Source organism: Mustela nivalis, assembly GCF_964662115.1.
Source record: "Mustela nivalis genome assembly, chromosome: 4".
NCBI classification, from domain to species: Eukaryota; Metazoa; Chordata; class Mammalia; order Carnivora; family Mustelidae; genus Mustela; species Mustela nivalis.
In genome coordinates, this window is record NC_139023.1 from 140389128 (window position 1) to 140412066 (window position 22939).

At 34.7% G+C, this 22939-nt stretch overlaps 1 protein-coding gene across 2 annotated transcripts in view; it reads left to right on the forward strand.

Annotated features, from left to right (window-relative positions):
• The window catches only part of LRBA (LPS responsive beige-like anchor protein), a 730800-nt gene that overhangs the window by 240562 nt on the left and 467299 nt on the right, over positions 1-22939 (forward strand). The gene's annotated exons all lie outside the window — the stretch shown is intronic.

Consider the following 22939-nt stretch of genomic DNA (forward strand, 5'->3'; position numbering starts at 1 on the left):
GTTGTGTTCCACCTCTTTATCCTTCAGGCCATTTGTCCGCAGAGGCTGTCCTTGCTTGCTGTGAGCAGTGTTTTTGGACCCTGGCCTGGATGGAGCGAGTTTTAACTAGGTGTGCTGTGGCCTGCTTGTGAAATGAGATCTGTCACCACCTCCACTGGAGTTAATAACACATGAAACTCTGGTTGGGAGGCATGGTGTGGTTTTTTTTTTTTTTTTTGCTGGTTTTCTGTGGGAGGGGTCTGCTGCACTGAAATTGAGGCAAGTGTGACTGAGGTAGTCTGTGCCACTGGACTACAGGGTGCTAGGGCTTGATATAAGCCAGGTAGGCAGCCAGTACTGGTATTATGCTTCTTCCTGAAGGTGACTCTGTGTTTGGTCACCTGAAGGTGACTGAGGAGCAGGAAAAGGAAATGGTGCCATCTACCTCATTTGTTCCTGGAGAGGTGTCTGTGAAGGCTGCCTTTCAGGGACACTTCTGAGAAGAATGAATAATCTCCATACTTTGTGCCCCAGGGCTTCCACAGATGCCTGTTTATGTGCTGTTCTGTGTTGCTTGCCTGACTTTTCTCCAGGAGTGGCTAATGGTTGTAGTGGTTGTAGGAACTCTACAAATTCAACTCGTCTCATTTTCCAAGCCAGTGTGTTTGGAGAAATGTTCTTCCTGTGTGTTCCCCTGTGTGCTCTTCTCTCTCTTGCCCATCTCCATGCCCACCACTACCTCCCCTTCACAGCTGCTGTTATCCATTTCTCCCCTAAACCGTGTCTTTGCACTTCCTACCTCCTTCCATGTTGCCTTCTCTCTCCCTTTAGTTGTAGAGTTTGTTCTGTCCATCTTCAGATGAATTTCTGGGGTATTAAGATTGATATGATAGTTATCTAGTTGTGTTTATGGGGCAAGGTGAACCTAGGGTCCTATTGCACTGCCATCTTCCTGTTCACTTTTCTCCAGAGCTTTGTGTAAATTTACTGCTTTGAGTCCTCCTATTTGGGCCTGCTTGTGGTATTCTCTTTTTTGGCATACATGTATCAGATGCTTTTAAGATAAGCCCCTCCTGTTAAAGAAAGTATAATCAAATGATAGAGACCGTTTATTGTTATACAACACATATGTTTATAAGGACTTGAAGTGAAACACAAAAATAGAGGGGCAGGGAGTGGAGTTTGGGACTGTCGGTCCTTATTTAATCTCATGTTCATTTTATTTCTGTCCTTGAGTAGCTCATCTTAGGTGACTATGACTTGCAGTACAAGTTTTTTTTTTTGTTCCATTTATGTTTTTATAATTTCATCAGGATCAATGAATATTAAAATTCTTAAAGCATTTCCTCTGCTTCTTTCAGTACCTATAGTTTTCCTTGGTTGGTTTTGTGGTAGCCAGGTGCTTGTTTGATAAGTTCTCACCATCCAAAATTTCTAGTGGACCAAATCTGCATGTGTGTACTGTGTGATAACAGGTGTTCTATGAAAGAAGTGCAGAGTGGTAAATAAATTCAGTAAATGTTGTTTGAATTTAATTAGCTTTCTTTACTAGAGGGTCCCTCAGAGCCTTTAGTAGATGTGTGTGGGTGTGTGCACATGTGTGTATAAAATAGATATGCAATGTAGATTGTTGAATGTGTAATGGGACTAATATTAGCATGTTTGAAACAGAATCCCCTTTGTGGCCATAGGACATGTGGATGAGTTTTGTAAAATGCAGTATGAGGAAAGTTCCTGTTGCATCAAGGGTGAGACAGCGAATAAATGCAGGAAGTGTCTCTTTTTTAGTACTCTGTTTTTGTTTTTCTTTGCTTCTCCAATCACAGTGACTAAAGAAAATCACTAGATACATAAAATAAAGTTATTCATGAGACATTGTGATTATTTTTGCTTCATTTAGAAGAAATTATGTCAAATCATTTCTTCTCTCTCCTTTGTAGGTAATTTGGACATAACTCCCAGTTTACATGTTATTTCTGAAGGGATAGATCTTCAGAAGTGATGATAATAAGAGTTGGTAATTCTTTCCAGAACATCTTAAGTTTAACCAGGTTTCTGTGTGTGTGTGTGTGTGTGTGTGTGTGTGTGTGTTTTAGGATAAATGCAAATGTTTTTTTAGTTCAGGTTTAGGATAAATTCAAATATTTTGACATTAGTTGATTATATGGCTATTTCCTATATTGAGTGAGTGGATCACATTACATTTTTAGCCAATATTCTAGTAATTTATGCTGTATAATAAAATTCAAGTATATAGCATAAAGTCTTGAAAGTGGGGTCAGGATATATTTTATATTAAAGATATTACATATATTATTATTGAGCCATTTATAGACCTGAACTTTGGTATGCACTTAATGAGATCCAAGAGGTTCAAAGAAAATGAAATTAATCTTGTGAATGTCATATGATATGTTTTAGTTTCTGATGAGATAAATTTTTAGTAAATACTTGTCAAATAAATGAATAAAATTTTAGAATAGACTGTAGTTACATAGCCTAATCATAAAGTGGCAGGTTCTCTTTACATGTCATCCATTTATTCATCCGAACAACCAAGATTTGAGGTAGCTTTCAATCAAAACCTAGATGTAATAAAAATACAAAGTCATTATTAAAGAGTTTAATAGGGTTAAAGAATTAAGAGTGAAGATATTACCCTGCTACATCAGGCCAGGCTTTTTCACTGAAATCTGTAGTAATTCCATGTTTTATAAAGTATAATTTATGTGTAAGGCACTTCCTTGAGACAGTAAACAAAAAGAATCTATCTTGGGGATCCTTAACCCTGAAAATTGAGTAGATACTGGAATGCTGGTAGTTCACATTCATCCAGGTAGATTTAAAAACAAACATTAAATTAATCGATGGGAGTAGAATTTGTTCTTCTTCTGGTAGAATCTGAAAAACTCAATCTGTGATATGTATAGATATTTTTGGCATGAGAGCATATTATCAAAATCTCTGTGCATATATTATTTAATAAAAATAGTCATTTAATGTATTTTTTATTTTAATATGTTTTCTTCACTTTTATTGGAAAGTAAAAATAATTCTAAATCCTATAACTCTTACTTATCTTCTGTTCTTAGCTTACATGCTCTCAACATTGGATTTAACTATGTTTCAGAGTTCAGTTTACCAAGATGAGTGCTAAAGAAGAGTTAAATTTACAAAAGCTCTGTTAGTGTCATGCTATATTACAGTGTTTTGTTTTTTTCATTAAATGAAAAACTCCTTGAAGTCAGGAAATGATTTCTTGTTAATCTTATTCTGTAGTGCTTCAGAGTGTTATAATCATAATAATGTAAATATTGGATAGATATTTTTTGAATAAATCAATGTATTTACCATATTTAGGTAAAGTTTCCCTCAAAATTGAGTTTTGATTCATTGAAAAGTGTTTAAAGTATTGAAAAGTATTTAAAGAACAGATATAATTTTGTTTAATAAGTATTCAGTTGTTCAATTCAAACAATGTGAAAGACTTCAGCCTTTATACATAGGCTTCAAACCCTTATTCTGAATTCTTTTTTTTATTTTTAAAGATTTTATTTATTTTTTGACAGAGATTACAAGTAGGCAGAGAGGCAGGCAGAGAGAGAGGAGGAAGCAGGCTTCCTGCTGAGCAGAGAGCCCTATGTGGGGCTTGATCCCAGGACTCAGATCATGACCTGAGGCGAAGGCAAAGGCTTTAACTCACTGAGCCACCCAGGCACCCCCTTATTCTGTATTTACTTGTTATAAAGAAAGTGTATACATATTAAACCCCTTTCACCTGATTAACTTTCGGTCACAAAAGACCTCATTAAAAGAATTACAAGTGATTAGTTCTCATGAAGAAATCAAGTTTGTGCATTGTAGATTTTCTTCTGTTTGTAGATTTATTTCTATCACCTTTAAGTCACTAGCTTCATAAACTTAGCGTTGATTCAGACATCATATCTTGTTCTAACAAAAAATATGAACAGATGGTAGCTCTGACAAATGATGTGCTTACCTACATGTATTAATACCTGTATGTCAACATTTCCTGAAAGAAACAAATCTATAATTGAGTAGAAAGATATTCACCAATTTGTTTCAAACTGCTAAAAGTTCCTTGCATGTTAACAAATTTCCCAAGTGTATTAAATTAAGTGTCGAAACTTTGATATGCTATAAATAAATCATTCTATTTCTTTGTAACCAACCTTATTTTTTCCAATGAAAATAGACTTTTGGATCAACTGGCTTTTTTAAGATAAGTTTATATGTATTATGGTCCAACTAGGATTTATAATTTTTTATTATGTTTATTTTTTATTTATATATTGAATTTAAATTTAATATTTCAACCTATCATTATGTTACCCTTCCTTTTTATTTTTATATATGTTTATACCTCATCCTTAGAAAGAACTTATAGAAAATAAGTGAATGTAAATTGCCTTTGAACTTATTATTGTCATTGTTTATGACCTTTTGATTATGAATAGGTGAGAATCAATAGGGTACTGATTAACATGGAGATACAAAGATACGCTTCTATTATAGTCACCTATTTTTGCTTTAGAGTTGCTGTGAATGTTTTATTCTTATAATAGACAAAGACTGTGAATGTAGGTGTTCTGTATTGAAATGCTCAGAATTAATTTTATGTGCAATAAAAGCAGTTGACTTTATAAGAAAGAACTAGAGACCTGTGAGCATGAGAGGAAGTCTGTGAGTGTTAGAAAAAGTAGTTAAAGATTCAAGCTGTATTAACTGATTGTGAAAAATCACAAATGCACTTAAATAACGATGTTAAAATACTTGAAAACAGATTACTGACTTTGTGCTAATGTGGTAAAAATATGATGTTACTTGATTTAAATTTTTATGACAGATATCTTTTATAAGATAGAAGTGTTTCTTTCTAAAACAGCAGCAAGAACATTAAAAAGTAAATCAGACTAAATTACTGCATTTTACTTTCAGAAAAAATATTTAAGTTAATTTGTTAAGTCTGAATGAGGACCTTTCCAGTGTTATTTTAAAGGGCTTTCTTACAAATGAAGAGAAGCATAATTTGACTCTGGATGTAGGACTTATTCTGAAATACAGGCGTCCTGTTGATTCACTGGCACAGGAGTTTTTAGAAAACGTAACCTTTTAAGGTAAATTTTGTGGAACTGGCAGTGCACCCTGTGGCTTAGCAGTCTAGTCAGAAGGATGATACCATGCTGACTATATAACTAGATCTTTGAACATTATTCTCAAGGGTGGTAATTGCAAAACAAAGTAATATCAACTGGCACTTAATTCTGCAAGTTCCCTGCTGATTGGGGTATTCATTGAAATAGAACTCTTCCTGACAGGAAGTCAGCCTATGAGTATGAAGACATCTGAAAATAAAGTGTACTTTAATTTGGCACCCTGCCGTTTTACAACTGGTCTTTTAAAATTGTGATTGGGAAGAGAGTTAGCCAAAAGGAAGAATACATGAATGGGAATAATCTAAGCATAACCTTTTTTCTTTGGCTTTCATGTAATTATGAATACAAGTCGGTGTCTCTGTTTCTCAGCTATTATTGCTTGGTGTTTCTTAGTCCTTTTTTCTCTTATTTCAAATTAATTTACTGAAGTTAAAGTATTACAGAAAGACTGAGTTAAAAGTATAAAGCTTAAAGTTGGTTTTTGATTAATATCAGACACTGATAACTTCGTGAAGACTGACCTGTATTCCCATACCATGTATTTTTTCATAAATATTATATAATTTAATGGCTTTAATCAGAATATTCAGAGTTCTTAGGATTCCGATTTAAATACTGCTTTCTGAAATGTTTACACTGTTTGGCTTAGTTGTATCTGAGATGACACAGACATTTTGCACTTTAGTACCCCTAACATAGATTTAGTATATATTAACATAATTTAGGAAGGGATAATGATTATGTATTAACAATTGCATATGTATTCCATACATTATGCATTTCTTAGGCAGCTATTTTTAGTTAAGCTGTCATTTTATAACATGAAAGCATGTATGCAGTTTTAAGAAAATCAAAGTTTGAACTTTGATTTAGGCCTGAATGAAGTAAGAATCAGAATCCCAAAGGATGTTTTTTTAGGAGTAAATTCCTCGCTGCTGGAGGTAGACTAGATGGAGGAGACTGTTGTCTCCCTCTTGGGCAACAAAAGAAGAAAGGAAAAAAGGACATTTTGGACAGGATCTTAAAAGGCTGAGGCCAGGAAAATACTGTGATGATAGATTTTGAGTTTTAATAAATTTTTTCCTCTGTCTCTTATTAACTCTATAACCTCCTTGGGCAAATGACTTCACTTGCTTGAGACTCAGTTTTTTTCTTTCTTTTCTTTTCTTTCTTTCTTTTTTAGATTTTATTTATTTGAAAGAGAGAGAGAGGTAATGAGAGGAAAAGAAAGTCAGAGGGAGAAGCAAACTCCCCTTGGAGCTGGGAGCCCCATGTGGGACTCGATTCCAGAACTCCAGGATCATGATCTGAGCTGAAGGCATTGGCTTAACCAACTGAGCCACCCAGGCCCCTGAGACTCAGTTTCTTGAGTGGAATGGGTGTAGTAGAGATTGTGGTAGATAACATGAGAAAGTATTTAAAACAGTTCTTAGAGCAAAGTAAGTTGTAAATTAGTTACTAGTTTCTGAACCTGTCAGTGTGAAAAGTGTTATGTCTGGGCTCTTAGCGCTTATTCAATAAAGAATTAGAGGTCTGCACCAAAGTGAAAGCAGAAAACGGTTTTATTAAAGCAGCAGTGTGCTCTCTAGAGGAAGGCAGGCAGCTTCCCGGGGGTGGAATTAGCCCCTAGGTTGTTTAGGATTGGATAATACTAGGTCTCTCTGGGCTGTGAACAGCAGGGATGTACAGTGGAGGGTGGTCTCTAATGGAGGCTGCTTCCAGTCATTTAGGGAAGTCTTCCCAAAGGTTGAGAGGAAAAGTTTTCTATCCTATAGGGTTTGTACCTGAACTGTCATGTCCCCCTTTCCCTCTGGAGGCTGGGCAGTACGTGCAATGCAAATGTATTATAAAGTATGTAGGGATTACCCTGGGGCAGAGGTGAAAGAGGGAAGCACATGTTCTGCATCTGTGGCTCTTGGTCTGTTAGCCCCAGGTTCTTGGAAGCCACAGAGTTAGGATGTTGTGCTCCTGGGCTCATAATGTGTGGCCTATTTATCATCGTCTTTACTTCCAGCTTCTGTTTCTGTTCTCCCCTCAAGGACTTGGGTTTCTGTCTTGGGGCATTCCTTCCACTGCTCATACCTAGCTTCTACCTAACAAATGTGTTTTTAACAGCATACGAGATCATCTCCCTTCATTCAGTATTTTAAAGTGACTCTTGTTTTCTTTTCATGAAATTAATTTGTTTTTTTAGATCTTTGCCTCACAAATTCAAGCCACCATTTTCTGTAGTGTCTCTTTTAATATTTTCTTTTACTTCCAATGGCTATATGCTGAGTCTAGTACATTTTTTTAAAAGATTTTATTTATTTATTTGACAGAGAGAGATCACAAATAGGCAGAGAGGCAGGCAGAGAGCCCGATGCGGGACTCGATCCCAGGACCCTGAGATCATGACCTGAGCCGAAGGCAGAGGCTTAACCCACTGAGCCACCCAGGTGCCCAGAGTCTAGTACATTTTCATCTTGATCTATAGAATATTAGAGATGGGAGAGTTCTCATAGATGGGCAGTTTATTGCCTTTTCCAACTAGACATGGTTAATGGGTAACATTTTTCATAGGATCCCAAGGGTGATTCTATTATTTTCTCTGCTAGCTGTAGTGATAGCTCTTTTTAGGAAAGCCAGTAAAGTACAGTTGCTCCTTAAATGGCACTCTTTGAACTGTGTGGGTCTGCTTATATGATGTTTTTTGCATACAGTACTATAAATTTATTTGCTTTTCCTTATGATTTTCTTAATTACAAATTAAATTTCTTAATTAAAAATTCTTAATTTTTTTCTCTAGCTTATGTAATTGTAGGAATATAATATATTAATGCATGTAATATATGAAATATGCCTTAGCTGACTAATCCGTAAGACTTCTGGTCACTAGTGGGCTATTAGCAGTTAAATCTGGGGAGAGTCAGAAATTTATGTGGATTTTCAGCTGTGTGGGGTCAGTGCTCCTAACCCCTGTGTTGTTCAGGGGTCAGCTATATACATGAAGATAAGTGAGATTGATGGCATTATAGGGATACTGCTCTAATGATTTTCAAGGGTCTTTTTGTATACTTCAGTCCTTTAAATTTATACTACATTACTTTTTTTTAAGGGGGGTGGTAGGGGAGAGGAGGAGAGAGAATCTTAAGCAGGCTCCACACCTAGCACTAGCCCAACATGGGGCTCGTTCTCATAACCCTGAGATCATGACCTGAAGTGAAATCAAGAGTGGGATGCTTAACTCACTGAGCTACCCAGATGCCCCCTACTACATTACTTTCAGCACACCCTCTGTGTTACCATGGCTGAGAAATATGTTACTAACAGTTAATCTAGTTCACTAATGATTAACTTTTTTTCCTGGCCAAATATATCATTAACAGTTGTTTACTATGATGAGTTTCAATTGAGTCCTATCAGAATGAGGGAGACAGTAAGGGACATAGGGGGTTATCGCTTGAAAAAGAGCCTCTATACAGTATCACAGATTACGATCCAGTTTATTCCTTTATTAGTGAAATGACCTTTTTCCTTTCTGTTGATTTTACCTCCTTCAGTACATTGTGACAAATTTACTTTCCTAGGAGAGTCTCTAGATTTCCTAAGAGAAGCTATAGTTTACTGTCTTGACAAATTCAAACTCCTTTGCCTTATTTTCAAGGTCTCCAATAGCTGTTTTATTTTATATTCTGTGCTGCCTTATGAATAGTATTCAGGTATTTGACATATGTGTTTTGTATATCATGCCATTTTCTTGGTAGTTTATCAAAAACCAAACTCTCTAACCCTAAACCTGTTCTCAATATCGTCCTGATCCTTTCTTTTCCACATTGTGCATTTACATATAGTGAATATGATAATGTGTACTAACGTCCTTAAATATTGGTTGTATACTGCATTCTTTTTTGATAGTAATTAAATATTTTTGAAGATTATTTGGAAGTTTATCATTGGGCATTCAATTAAAACAGCGGTATTTTCTTTTTTTAATAAAGATTTTTTTTAAAGATTTTATTTATTTATTTGACAGAGAGAGATCATAAGTAGGCAAAGAGGCAGGTAGAGAGAAAGGAGGAAGCAGGCTCCCTGCTGAGCAGAGAGCCCAATGTGGGGCTCGATCCCAGGACCCTGAGATCATGACCTGAGCCGAAGGCAGAGGCTTTAACCCACTGAGCCACCCAGGCGCCCCAATAAAGATTTTTTTATTTGTAAGTAATCTCTACACCCAACATGGGGCTCAAACCCACAACTCTGAGATTAGTAGTTGTATGCTGCACTGACTGAGCCAGCCAGGAGCCCCAAAACAGAGGTCTTGTTTTATTGGGTCTTCTGATTTGTCAGTTTATTCTTGTTATCAGTTGCTACATAGTTGAGGGCAGATTTAATTTTGGTTTCTTACTTTTCCTTTTTTAGAGGAAAGATGATCTATTCCTTTACCTAAGGAAGCCTATGTATTTGCTTAATCTTTCAGAGTTTGTCTCATCATATTCGTTTCTATTCAAAAGATTCATTATTGTTTTGCAGCACTAACCTAATTTGTGAGAATAGGGTCTTATTTGCTAGTATTGTAAGTTAAGAAGAAAGTTGCTTGGTAGCAATGAGAAAGTAAATAATGGGGGAGAACTTTTTTAAAGAAGCTTTCTATTTCTTATCAGTCTTTACTCCAAGTTTGGACTACTGCCTTATTTATTTGGACATTTGGTCATGGTATCTTTGCTTTGCTGCTAATTGTCAGAAATTGCCCTAGGTGATTATCTGCTTGTTATTAGTGGCTCCACAGCCCAGCCTTCAGTTTCATGTAGCCTGATAGGCTTTATACTTTGCAAACTAAATGGACTTTCTGGAACTGCAAACAAAACCAATCATAATTCAGTCACTGTTAGAGCCCAAACTTAGTGAAGTTAACTTGTTTTAAAAACTTTTTCCAGCTCCTGTCATATTAATTTTTTAAAAAGATTTTATTTATTTATTTGACAGAGAGAGAGATCACAAGTAGGCAGAGAGAGGCAGAGAGAGGAAGGAAAGCAGGCTCCCTGCCTAGCAAAGAGCCCGCTGTGGGACTCAATCCCAGGACCCTGGGATCATGACCTGAGCTGAAGGCAGAGGCTTTAACCTACTGAGCCACCCAGGTGCCCCTCCTGTCATATTAATTTTTTAAAAAATGTTTTTATTTCTCTGAATCTTGACTTTTTTGAACTTGTTAGTAAACTTCACTTTTCTTCGATTCACAGTTTCTGTTGTTTTAATTTGATTTCTCTAGTGATAGGATGAAAAATGGGTCTTCAGAAATATTCATATGAAATCCCTGGAATCTTTGTCAATGCTACTGTATTTAGAGACTGGATATTTTTTGTGTGGTTCAGTTGAAGATTTTGAGATAAGGGAATACTCCTGAATTGTCTGGGTGGGCATAAAAGCCGTCACATCTATCCTTATAAGTGAGAGTCAGATAGTTATTAAAAGATAGGCACACAGGGGCACCTGGGTGGCTCAGTTGGTTAAGCGTCTGTCTTCAGGTTCAGGTCATGATCTTAGGGTCCTGGGATTGAGCCCCATGTCAGACTATCTGCTCAGCGGAGAGGCTGCTTCTCTCTCTCCCTCTGCCCCTATCCCTGCTTGAGCATTTGCTCTCTCTGACAAATAAATGAATAAAATCTTAAGGGGGAAAAAAAAAGAGGCACACAGAGAAGGCAGTGTGAACATGGAACAGAGCAATGTGGCCACAAGCCAAAGAATTCTGATAGCCACCAAAAGCTGGAAAAGGCAGCGAATACATTCTACCTTAAAGCATACAGTAGGGGAGCAGCTTTGCTAACACATTGGTTTTAGTTCAGTGAAACTGATGTTGGATTTCTGGCATCTGTAAGTTTGAGAGAAAAGTCTTAAAGTTTGTGTCTATTTGTTCCTTCAGCCACTACCTATCTAGCAGTGCTTTGATGAATTCGGGGTGTTCTTAGTGCACTACCTTCTTGCCTTCACCTGACAGTGTATAATTTTTTTAACAAGCATTAGGAAAATTGAATCAGATAGTGTTGAGAAATCAGAGAGAGGGAGTACCACCTTTAAAATGTTTCGCCATAGCTGAGGAGACAAATAACCAATTTGTGAAGTTATTCCACACCCCCCAAATATAAAATAAGCTAATATTACATGTATTCCTAATGGAGATGAAATTGATAGGAATAAAATACTGCTGCAGAGATGTGTTATGGATTATATGTTTCATCAGTCCTGATTTATTTGTGATTCAAAACTGGGTTATCATGTATTTCATTGTATCACTATTTCAGTTATGTTGTGGGTCAAAGAATGGCCTATATGATGATGTTTATCCCAACATATCTTAGGACTTTTGCATTATACTTGAAGCTATTGCATTATACTATCAGCTAGAATTGTATTGGTGCATTGATAAATATTTGAAAGAGCTAAGGATCATTTGAAAGAGCTAAGAATCGGGCGCCTGGGTGGCTCAGTGGTTAAGCCGCTGCCTTCGGCTCAGGTCATGATCTCAGGGTCCTGGGATCAAGTCCCGCATCGGGCTCTCTGCTCAGCAGGGAGCCTGCTTCCTCCTCTCTCTCTGCCTGCCTCTCTGCCTACTTGTGATTTCTCTCTGTTAAATAAATAAATAAATAAATCTTAAAAAAAAAAAAAAAAAAGAAAGAAAGAGCTAAGAATCATTCTGGACAGTAAAGTCTTCTATACCAGAAGAGTCATTAAGCATACCGTAATTGGCTGCACTATTGGTTACACTTTGTGGCTATCAAGAACTATAACATGTTACTGTAGCATGTACTATGTGTGTCTTAGATAATATACATTAGAATCAGGACCAAAGCCTTATAGATAGGTATAGCATGAATTTAGAAAAATTTAATTCTAAAGAATCATCATTTCATAGAATAAACATAAAAGATATTTTATTTGCCCCTAATGAATATTAAAATGAATGCGATGCTTTGCAGTTCCTTTCACCTATGTAAAATTGCTCCGACATTGAAATCTCACTTTGTATTAACATTAAGAATTTACTCAGTGAACACATAGTATCGGTTTACAGTGGTCTCTGTTTAGAGTGGAAGACCCCAAATGGTTAAACAGCAGGAGAGTTCTCTGTTTTTAGTTAAGAACTGCTGTTTTCTATATGCCTTATTTACTACATGTTTAATTCTTAATGTTGTGTGCTGTGGGATCAGGCATGCAAAAGTCAGCAGAAAGAGTTCTGGTTTTTACATCTAGAGCTATTACTTGCTGTACAATAATAAAAGCACTATTTTATTGGGTTACTTGTAATTAACTTCAGCACTAGGCATTCGTATAAATCATTCGTAATCTGTTTTCTTTAGATTTTTATTCTTTTAAACTGGTTTAATGTATTTGCTTTCTGTTATCTTTTTTACATATGGATTGAGATTGTAATTGGTTTTTGGGATTAGGCTGTCAGAAAGCAACATATATGTGAATTTGAGAAATGATTGAGGCAAGCTAATGAATTTTGTATAACATTTTATAGAGATTTGTTACCGAAATAAATATTCTGTAGTAGTATTTTGTTGTGAACCTTAGTAAATGATCATTCTCTCATGTTTAAAAGTTTCTACACATTTGAAAAGTTAAAATGACAGCAATTATTAATTAGATAATACTTATCTTTTTGATGTCTTTCAAAATCCCAGAAAGCATTGACATAAGATTTCTTTTAACTCCTGTTAATTTTCTGACATTTAAAAAAATTTTAGACATTTGAATCTTCATATGTTTTCCACAATATTATCTGAAAAATGCCCTTTTATAGGTGATTAGTAATTTATATTATTCTGTATGTTATATTATTCTAACTTTTTATGATTGTTAGTTTAAGATGGAAAAAAAAAATGCAATAGAGCCATACTTTTTTGGATAAAAAAAGAAGCATTTAAAAAAAACCCTGCTTGGCTGAGTTTAAGTTCACAATATATGTTAATTTAAAATAAATATTAGAATAGAAAACTTTCCTCTAAAACTACCTTCATTTCATAAATACAGTGATCTGTAGAAAGAGTTGAGGTATAAGATAATTTTGTTTTCTCCCATGATAGAAAATCTTGATGATCTTATAAAATGATAGGTATATTGAGGTATGGGGGATGGGAAGGCATGAAGAAAGCTGTTTTCAGCCATGTCATGAAAGTGCTTTTAAAAATAATGCAGTTGGTAAATATTTTTTATTGTTGCTGAGTACACTAGAGGATTTAAAAATCTTTTAAAAATAATTAGCCATTTTATATAGTTTTAATGGAAGTCTTTCATGTTTCTTCTCCAGCAGTCTCTAATGAACACTCTCTGTAATTTCAGTGCAGGCTTTGAGATTCCCTAAAGACTTGACTTCAGACCTCAAAGGGCAGCAGTTGCCATATGTCTGGAGAACTGGAGTTGCCAAATAGACTGACCATGTACTAACAGGACACATTTATATAGCTCATGAATGTGAAGCCTTGATATAAGCTTAATGATGATCATCTGTTGAGAGCTTGTAGCTGGAAAGGGTTAGAGCAACTTTTGTCACCTTTATTGAAATCAAGATTTCTGTATTGATTAGTAAAAGATCTTGGCTAAATTGATTCCAGTTTGGAAGTTGTTTGAAGGATCATTATTGGCTGGAGAATATGTTTTTCCTGAAAAAGTTTAAAAACAGATTTTTAAAGGGACTTGTAAATGTATTTAATGTATGCTTAAACACAATGGTAAGATGATTTTTTTTATTATTTAAAAATAATTTAAAACTATAGTACTTACATAATTAATTGCATGGTTATCTCAGTCTTTTGAATTTTTAAACTTTTGCATTCTTTATTCCAATATATGTGTTCTAAATATTCAGTTCTTTGTTCATAGTTGACATTAGAAATATTTGTTAATAAACAATTGTAAAATTGAACCATTTGCCAATTCAACTTTAATACTTTTTCTTTTCTATTTTCCTTTAGTCTGTAGTGATCTATCTCTATATTTATATATATTTCATTTATAAACTGAGCTATAATATTTGTACAAATTAGATGTGCATTTTAGAAGTGTATGTTCACAGATATCATTGAAACGACAACTTTCCAAAGGGCAGTATTTTATTCTATCTCGGGTAATGGCTTGTTTTACCCTCTAAGAGACAGTGGAATAAAACCTTTACTATTATGCCATACTCTTTCCTGGTATGTGGTTACTCGGATTTGTGTTAGATAAGCTGTTGAGAGAGTGCTGACATAAAGCGCAAACACTGTTGAAAAGTTCTTGATCGTTTACTTTGAGCACTTAAGATTACTATATCTTGACCATGAACAAGTTTTCTCTAGTTTTGACCTTTAGTCCTGTGTATAATGTGGTTCTCAATTTTGTGTTAATACATTCCCTTCGTTATTTGAGCTCTCCTCTGTGGCCTCCTCCCTTGACTCCTACTAGTGTTTCTGTCATCTACTTAGGGAATTGGAGCTATATCCAATCCATTTGATTTATTTTACAAAGGCATGTATAACTGTAACATCTTAAAATATTAGTACTGATATTTCATTGAAGAGCACAAGCCTTTAAATTTTTATATATTTAATAGGGAAAATGAAAGTTTGATATGAGTTTAGGTTCTTATTAAATTATTCTTAATTCCTCTGTTTAATTTGTGTTGGAATCACTAAATCAATGCTTACAAAAAAGAATATTTTATGAGCAAAAGCAGTAGAGTTAGAGTTAATTTCATTTGATAGGGTGTAGAATATTGACTTTAAAAATAATTATTAATGGTTTATGATATGATCATATTTTCATAGTTTTTTAAAAAAAGATTATTAGTGAGAAAGAGTGGGGAAGGGCAGAGGGAGAGGGAGAGATAGTTTCAATCAGTTTCAGTCAGACTCTGTGCTGAGTGCGCAGCCCAAAATAGGGCCGGATCCCAAAACCCCAAGACCATGACCTGAGCCAAAACTTAAGATTTAGCGTCGAACCCAGTGTGCCACCCACGTGCCCCTCTATTTTCATAGTTCTGATGAACCCATTGTGTCACCCACGTGGCCCTATATTTTCATAGTTCTGATACCTTAAGTATTTGTAAGACTTGAATGCTTGTTCAGTTATTTAGAGATATTTTATAATATTTTGGATAAATACCTATTGTCTAGTTAGCATACGATTTTTTAAAAAAATATATATTTATTTATATATATAGGGGTGGGGGGGAAGCAGGCTGCCCCCTAAGCAGAGAGCCAGGTGCGGGGCTCGATTCCAGCACCCTGAGACCATGACCTGAGCTGAAAGCAGAGGCTTAGTCCTCTGAGCCACCCAGGTGCCCCAGCATACAATTTTAATACTTAAACTGAAAAACTGTGGTTCCCGGCCTCAGTTTTTTTCTCTCTCCTGTGGTTCTTACTTTCTGGAAGGAGCCACATTCACTAAATCTTAGTTGTTGAGTTCTGCCACTTATCTTCATATTTGTAAATGATTTAATAGTTATTTCTTGATTTTTCTATTTTAGACATTACCTGGCAATGTCTTCTATGGAAGATGACATTTGGATTTCTTATATTGTTCTTTCTTTCCACTTCATATTTTCTGTTGTTTCTAGTACAGTTACATCATAATATTTTGTTAAAACGATACTTATCATTTACATTATTATGACAATGTAAGTATTCACAGCAGAACTACAAAATGTACCAGGATTATCCTCCTTTCCTCCCTCCCTCTCACTTGCTTGCCTCACTTTCATTTTCTTTTTCTGGAATTAATAATTTCCTTTTTTTTTTTTGCGAAGTTTCTCTGTATCCACCAAATATTTATTTCTAAATTTTCCACTGGAATCATAAAATTTGTGCCAGTGTGATCAAACACACCTATTATCTATTGATTCAGATGTCTTTCTTAGAGGTGTAGTACCTATAGTTCTCTATTTTTCTCTTCCAGTCTGGATTAAGGTTACTCTGTTGGTCTGTAGAAAGCTGTTATCTGGAGGTTTATTATCACCCCAGAATTTTCCTCTTCCCTCTTAAGCTGCAGTGTCTGTCTTCTGCCCACAGTGACCTTCAGATTTGAAAGGTACTGGTCACTGTTCTAGCACTGGAAATATAGTAGAGAATTTAAAAAAAGGAAAAGGGGGCACCTGGGTGGCTCAGTGGGTTAAGCCACTGCCTTCGGCTCAGGTCATGATCTCAGGGTCCTGGGATTGAGCCCCACATCGGGCTCTCTGCTCAGCAGGGAGCCTGCTTCCCTCTCTCTCTCTCTCTCTCTGCCTGCCTCTCAGTCTACTTGTGATTTCTCTCTGTCAAATAAATAAATAAAATCTTAAAAAAAAAAAAAAAAGGGAAAGGCAGAAATGAAATCTGGTGAGTAATAAGTATGTCATTAGAAGAATAAAGTTGAGCAGTTATGGAGGATGATAATGGGGTGTATTAATTTTGATGAGGTACTTCCTTTGTAATTTCTTGAGAAAGAATGCATGAGGGGTAAAATTTTTTAGACATTCCTATGTGAAACTTCTTTTCTCTTATTTAACTTTCAAACTTGATCAGAAGCTTATTTGGATATTGGTATTAGGGGCTAAAAATTAGAATCTTTCCAAATTTTTTCTCTCTGGTAGCTTTCAGTATTTTTATTATCTTAAAAATTGTTGTTCCTGCCTTATGCCTTGGTGTGGGTGCATCTTTTAAATTCATTATCTTTGGTATTTTATGTAAACCTTTTTAGTCTGAAAAAGTATGTACTTACGTTCAGAGAAATTTTCTTGAATTATTTTTAGGGAATTTTCTTATTCTCTGTTTTTTCTGATTTTGTTTCTAGAACTCCTGTTAGTTAGATGTTGAACTATATGAATTTTCTGATTTTCATATCCATTTCTATCTGTTTTTTCTTCATTTTATCTTTTATTTTACTAAGAGGCTTGCTCAACATCTTCCAGTACTTTTAAAATTTTTATTTGAAATACTTTTAATTTCTTTCTTTCTTTCTTTTTTTTTTTTTTTAAGATTTTAGATCTTTTTAAGATTTTAGATTGCAAGTAGGCAGAGAGGGAGGCAGAGAGAGAGACATTAAGTAGAGTGGCTCATGTGTGGCTAGATCCCAGGACCCTGAGATCATGATCTGAGCCAAAGGCAGAGGCTTTAACCCACTGAGCTGCCCAGGTGCCCCGAAATACTTGTAATTTCTAAGAGCATTTTCTAGTTTTCTGTTTTTTTGCCTTTGTTGCTGTTGTTATTGTTGGGGGGAGTAAGAGCTTTAATGTTAATTTTATGTGTCAACTTGACTAAACCATGGTTGTCTAGATATTTGTTCAAACATTACTCTGTATTTTTCGTTCAATAAGATTAACATTTAAGTTGATAGGTTGAACAGGACAGATTGCCTCCCTGATGTGGGTCTGCCTCACGAGTCAGTTGAAGGCCTGACTAGAACAAAACGTCTTACCATCCCGCATGGTAGAGAGAATTCCACATGCTTGAGTGCCTTGGAATTGGGATATCAACTTTTTCCTGCCTACTGAGACACTGACTCTCTCTGGGTTTTGGGCCTGTTGGCCTCAGACTGGAATTACACCTTTGGTTTTCCTGATTTTTAGGCTTTTTGACATGGGATATAACTACACTATTGGCTCTCCTGGGTGTTCTGCTTGTGAACTCAACCATTCATGATTGTGTTAGCCATTTCTTTAAGATAAATACAATTTTTATCTCTATACTATTGGTTCTTTTTCTGTGAAGAACTCTAGTATGGGAGCAGAGAGATACCAGTGAATAAGACAGAATTTCTGCTCTGATTGTTTTACATGAAATATTTTCTTTCTAATTATGTAAATTGTATTTTTCTTTAGTCTTACTCTCTATACCTATTAACAATATTTTCTGTGAGTTTTTTTTCCCCCCGATTATTTCTTTGGTGTCTGTCATTTTTATGAGTCTTCCTGTAATGACTGGTAATCCTTTGCTATCTGCTCATCTTTAAGTGTAAGACACAAATAATCCATGCAACTGTGTGTGAGTTGTCTACTGGTGACGAATGAGCTGTCTTTGCCATTGGTAGACCCTTAAATATTATGGGTTCTCATTTTACTCAGAGAAGAAGTCTTAACACTGCATAGTTGAGTAGGTATCCATTCAAGTTATTTTCAAGTTATTTGATTTTTGCAGTATGGCTTTCTACAGTGTCCAGAGGTTGATTTCTCTGAAAAGTAAACTTTTAATGTTTTACTGTGGTGGGGATAAAGTATGGGGAGAGGATCTGGAATTCAGTGTTTTATATACTACTATTCATTCATTTAAGCTGTTTTTATCCCTGTTTCTCAACATCTTCATATGTACTCAGTGACTTCAACTTGGATTTTCTAGAGTTCTGCAGCAAGTATTGATTTGCTTCCTTGAGTTGATTTTTCTCCAAGTTGTAGAGACATTTTTTACCCTCTCTCATATGCTATTATCTATTATTTATTTATTTATTTATTATTTTGTTCTTAACTTTTACTCTGTAAGTCACTAATTATATACCTTTCTTTCTCTCTCTCTCTCTTTTTTTGGGGGGGGGGGTATAAGAGATAGTTTAATAATTAGTCTACCAGAATAAAATAGATACTACAGTTGATGTCAGCATTGATGATTTTCCCCCTCCCCTCAAAAACAAACAAAAAAAAAACAGGTGGTAGCCTGGAGTATATGTAGTCTGTCTTGACAGTTTGTGGCCTGACTTTATTTACTTTAGAACATGATAATATTTGGAAATTACTTTTAAAATCTAGATAAGTTATATAGTAATTCAAAACACAAAAATATGTTGGAGATTATTGAGTTTATATAGAACTATCAAGTTTACTTTAAAGAAGCTAGAATTGTATTAAAATAATATAAATTAATACATAGCACATTACTTGGTGCCCTTTTTCTTTATATTTGTTTGTTGATGGTAGGAATAGACTTAATTTGGTTAATGAATTCTTCTTTTTTCTTTTCCCAACCCTAAGAAAAGACTTTTACCATCAAAAGGATATATTTGAAATTTGTTGGAAAATTATATTTGTTTAATGAATTTCACTAATATATATTATCTTTGTTGTTGATGTTGCATGACTTAAGAGCATTAGTAAGCTAAAAGTATATTTTAGTAAAAATGGACTAATCAACAATTATAGCCTTAGGAAGTGATAGTCAATTAAATATAACTTAGAACAGGTATGAAATTATTGACTCACTTGTGCTTTCAGTCCTTCCTCTCCAAAGTGCTGAAATGTGTTTTGAAATTACTTAGTTGCATTAGTGGTTGGATTTGAGGCTTTTAACGTGTTTTTCACCAGTACCTTTGGGAAAAGAATAACCAAGACCTCTAAATGTACTAGCATTTTGCATCACTATACAATTGTAAATACTGTGATGAAATATTGAAATGATCATGTAAGATGATAACCGTTAAGCTTTTCTTTCAACTATTAAAACTCACCAAAGGTTATATTGAGCTGTGGTTTATGACATTGTTTAGCCTAACACCTTCTTTGATAATCGCCTCAGAAGTGGAGAAAAATGCTTTAGGATTGCATGATTAATGAATTTTCTTTTCAGTTTTGGCAACTTTCTTAAAGATTGTAGACAGTATTAGTATTAAGAAAACTTGTTGGGTTTGACTAACAGCTGGGTTTATTAAAATTTTTAATTTTCTATTCTTATGGACTTATTATTTTAATCAGGGTTATTCATTAATTGGAGTATAGATGACACATAGTATTATTAGTTTTGGGTGTACAGCATGGTGATTTGACAACTCTGTACATTTTGCTGGCTCACCAAGTGTAGCTATCAGCTGTCACCATGCAATGTTGTTATAATACCATGGAGTTATTAATTCTTATCAGCATGTATTTATGTAGCTGTTATGTGATGTTAAATGTTAATAATTTACGTTTAGGAATGGATTATAGACAACACACAATGATGTCTTTGAGAATTGTGAGATTTTTGTAACAATACTCAAAAGTGTAAATAAGATTTCTATTTTCATTTCCTTTTTCATATTGTCTAATAATTTTTTAACTAGTGAAAAAGTTTTACTCCAGGTGATTAGATAGCAATTATTATAAGTTAACAAATACGGGTTTATAGATGATGTTTGGGAAAGCAAAAAGTCTAATGTAGTAATAGTAGTAATAATAAATCTATGTCTCTGAGCATCTATAAAAATTGGACTTGTCTACTTTTATATTGTCCTTCATGTTTAATTTGTTTTTAATTAAAAGAAAAAAATATTTTGTGTGACAAACCAGTTCGAGTTCAGGTCACAAAAGTTTTTAGATGGTGAATTTTCTGTAGTTGTAGTAATTTGAACTGGTATTCTGTCTCACCTAAATGCTGTTTAAAGTGTTTGTGAAATATAAATGGCATAGTCCTGATTTTACCTTATAATTAAAATCAGTTTGTATACATTAATGAAAATAAATTGATGTTTCCTGTCCACTTAAAATTCAAGTGTCTCTGCTGTTACCTATTTCATCCATGTGGAATTTTGAGTTTTCTATGACCTTACAGTAAAAATGCCTACCTGTTGCAGTTTTAGTCAAAATGGATTTGAGAAAAAATACTATTAGTAAATACTTGTTAAAATAAAATGAAGAATTATATATACTATATTCTCTTGCTTCTCTTTCTGTTTTTTTTCCCCCCTAGCAAGAAAAGTAACTTCCTTTAGTTTAACTAAGGTTAATTTTCATTTTCAGATTTTCCTTCAGGTTAAGTGATCTAAATGAAAACTCAAGAGAGTTTAAGATCTTGCCTCCTCATAATGTGGTGCTATATCAAATTTCTAAGTGGCTTGCTGGGAGTGCTATGCTGGATATAAGAGCTGAGAATTGAGCATATGCTTCTGTTCCTTGACTATGGCATCCTTTGAGGTGTCATCATCCCTTTTGATTTCCTGCTGTCTGTCAGCAAAGGTCACAGCTGTGTTCTCCTCATCCCCTCAAAGTCCCTGTTACTGTACATCTCTGTGAAATAGTTTTCTGATTCTTTCTGTGGCATAAGATATTTCAGGGGTATTTTAAAGGTCCATTTGACCATTGTATTTGTCTCCATCTACTATTCCTGCACATTACTAGATATAAGACAACTTCTTGAGACTAGATATCTATCCCTCTTTTCTGTGCTTGCAAAGTAAGGTGTGGGATCCTCGGCACCAGGATCAAAAACCTTACCTTAGAGTTCTGCTTTTTTCTATTTTCCTCTTCCTGCTTCTGAGGGGGTGGAGGATGTCACACATATTCTTCTTTCAGGGATATACTTCACGAAGTTTGATTGTTCTGTACTATTTGTCAGTTTATTTTATTTTGCTGGAAGGAAAACAGTTGAAATTAAACGGTATTTCTATTTTTTTTGTATTTCTATTATTTTTTATTAGTTTTTACCTCAGTGAGAGAAATATAAGATCTTTATTGTTTCAGTTGTGTGGCAATTGTGAATTTTGAAAGAGTATAGTTTGGAGGCTTATGAGTCATGCATTTCTAAATGTTTGTAAATTATTGAATCATAAAATAATATAGCTTAAAGAAATTTTTAAAGAGAGTATTTAAGACCTAGAGATGTCTAGTGATCTATCCATGGTCGTAACCTGTTCATGTCAGAATCATTGTGAGAATATAGATCTCATGACTTCTTGTTCATTGCTCTTTCCTTAACAGTGCATTGTTTTATCTTCTTTTAGATCTAGCCAATTACTACTGTCAAATTTCTGAGTGATTTTATATCTACTTTTCATTCTGTATATGTTCTATTAGTGTTTTTATTGATATTATTCATAAAGTAGAACCTTATACTACTCTAGAAGCCAATATTGCACTGTATGTTAACTGAGTGAAATTTAGGAAAAAAAAAACCCAAACCTTATAATAACAAAATAGTGGTATGCAGCCATTTTAGTCCTGAGGACTACCTTGGGTTCCTAAACATGAAAGAAAGCATTACAAAATTAGGGATGAAAAGGAGACATTAGAAGGAAAAGGATGATGCTGAGAAAAAGGAATTTTGGAGTAACACAAAGTAGTCGTCAGGGATGAATATACATGGACTTTCAGACTCTAAAAGGTATTACATTTAGAACATATGAATATTTTTGGTAGTAAAGGTAAGTACCGCAGCATTGTCTTTTGTTGTGAGTTTATAAAAGAGCAAAAAAGGAGCAGTTGATGGATATTATGTAGGTATTATGTAGGATATTATGTAGGTAGAATGTAAGGGGCTCCTTAGTTTTAAGGACCATAGAGATTATATATTTCTACATATTTAAAAATAAATTTAAATATCAATAGTTAAAAATAGATATACATGTGCTTACCCATACCCACACACATATATACCTTGCCATTTCTCAACTCTAGCAACATTTCACACATACATGCACATATGGGCGCATGCATGGACCTTTCTCAACTCTGGCTACTTTTCAAGTCATGTAGGCCCAGCCTGATGGATTAATGTTTACTTTATATATTTGTATATGTTTTGAGTTGTATGTTTACATATTTATATATGTTTTGAGATGACAATTTAAAAAAACTCATTTATAGGGCACTTGGTTGGCTCAGTTGGTTAAGGAACTGCCTTTGGCTCAGGTCATGATCCCAGAGTCCCGGGATCGAGTTTTGCCTTGGGCTCCCAAATCCGTGGGGGAGTTTGCTTCTCCCTCTGACCTTCTCCCATCCCGTGTTCTCTCTCACTCTATTTCCTCCCTCAAATGAATAAATAAAATCTTAAAAAAGCCCCATTTATACATACTTTACTGGTTTATTTCCTACCTAAGCTTTTTAGTGGATAATT